Here is a 1,854-nt window from a genome sequence, read left to right as displayed (position 1 = left end):
ATATGTGACTCCATTGTTTCTGGTTCTACAGCACATTCTTTGATGTGTGACTCCATTGTTTCTGGTTCCTCTTGGGCTTCCACATTTAATAAAGCTTTGTCTTTACTCGCAGACCCTTGGGAGAGATTACTGTCGTGAACTAGACTGGTGCCTGGAGTCTCCATCACTGCAGAAGCTGGCATGGCATCTTGCTCCTTCTCACAGACTGATCTGCAGCCAAGGTCACCCGAAGCCATAGTCAAAGTTTCACGTGAAGTTACGGTACTTTCTGTGATTGAAGTGTGTCCGGGCCGTGACAGTGTGGCGTGTGCCCTGGGCCGTGGCAGGGTCTCAGAATGCAAGCGCCCAACAGCATCCTCTTCCGGTCATCACTGATCCTGACACAAGCTGAAAGATCTGTGCCTGGGTGGGGCCACCTGCGGAGCCTGGGCACTTTTGTCCTCTTGTCACATCCAAGGAACATATTTCATTTCTCCATAGTTTGGTCTTTCACAGGAAGCATGGATTTGGTGGGCTACATGTGTCAATCCTAGTGTTGGAATTCTTGGAAAGCTATCCAGATGTAAAGCATCAAGAAGCGGTGAGTACCAGCAGGAACACTTCAAGGTCAAGAATGTCCAGTGACTTCTTGCCCCTTGAACAATCTAGCGCTTGCAGCAACAGTGTCATTTCTTCTTGAGGAGGCTGATGGGTTTTATCTGTGCAAGCTACGGATTCACAGGGAGGAAACTCCTCTAGGCAGCTCTGAGACTTCAAGCCAAGGGATTGCTCTTTAGTTAGCTTCTTCTGCAGTGCCTCAATTGCTCTTTTCTGTTTTCTTGTCTGCTGCTCAAGTATCTGGCGTGCGTCCCCTAGCTCAGTATTTACACTTTGGAGATCCCTTTGTTCAAAAATTGCTTCTTCTACTTCAGGCTGTAAAGTCTTAGCTTCTTCACCAGCAGAAGGGGTGGCCTGATCTTGATCATTAACCTGCTCCCTGGCATCCTCCAGTGGTTGGCTCACTTCTCGGACCATCATCCTGAGGAAGGCTTCCCGGTTGACAGCATCTCCTTGCAGTTGTCTACTGGTCCCTAGTTGTTTCTGCCTGGAAAGGAATTCTTTCCTGAAATAAAAATATTCCATCTTAAATCTTTTCAAAATCTCTATCCATTTGACAAACTCTTTATCAGCATATTCCTTGTAGTTTCCTAAGCTGTTCAGGATTGATATGCAACAATGTAGCTTTGCATCCATGGCATCTTTGAACTCATTAAGCTTACTCTCCCACTTTTCCTTCACAGTTAATTCTGGATTCGACACCCATTGTAGTAAGATATCAATAAGGGCTTCAGCTTCAGAAGCTCATGCTCTACAGATTGAGCAAGAATAAGCTCATCGTGTAAAGACATTTCTCCTTCTGAGATGATTCCATCACGTTCTCCGCTACCACTCAACTGCATCCTGTTGAGCATGAGTTCCTGTTGCAAGTGCTCTAACTCGAGCCAGTTTATTTTTACCCCTCCTACATTCTCTATAAGCGTTCTGTATTCTGTGATGGCTAGCTTAAGTTCTTCTATACTTAAGTCTTTCTTCTGCAAACTTGCATCTTTATTAAGCAACATGCTCTCATATGCATATAACTGCATTTGGTACTTTGCCTCAGTGTTAGACAATTCCTCGATCTTCTTCTCCAATCTATCCATCCATAATGTTCCTGATATTCTCTTCTTGGAGAATTTGTATCTTAAGAATCAGAACCCAGTTTTCTGTCTCTAGTTGTCTGTTCTGGGCCACAACAGTGGCCTTCTGCTCTTCTGAAGCATACATAGTCAGTTTGTCTCTCTAGTTCTTCTTTTAGCAGATTTGTTCTCATAC

Source organism: Echinops telfairi, unplaced genomic scaffold (genome assembly GCF_000313985.2).
Source record: "Echinops telfairi isolate 266 unplaced genomic scaffold, ASM31398v2 ScPeMD7_7468;HRSCAF=8506_1, whole genome shotgun sequence".
NCBI lineage: Eukaryota > Metazoa > Chordata > Mammalia > Afrosoricida > Tenrecidae > Echinops > Echinops telfairi.
Note: the sequence above shows the minus strand (reverse complement) of the source record.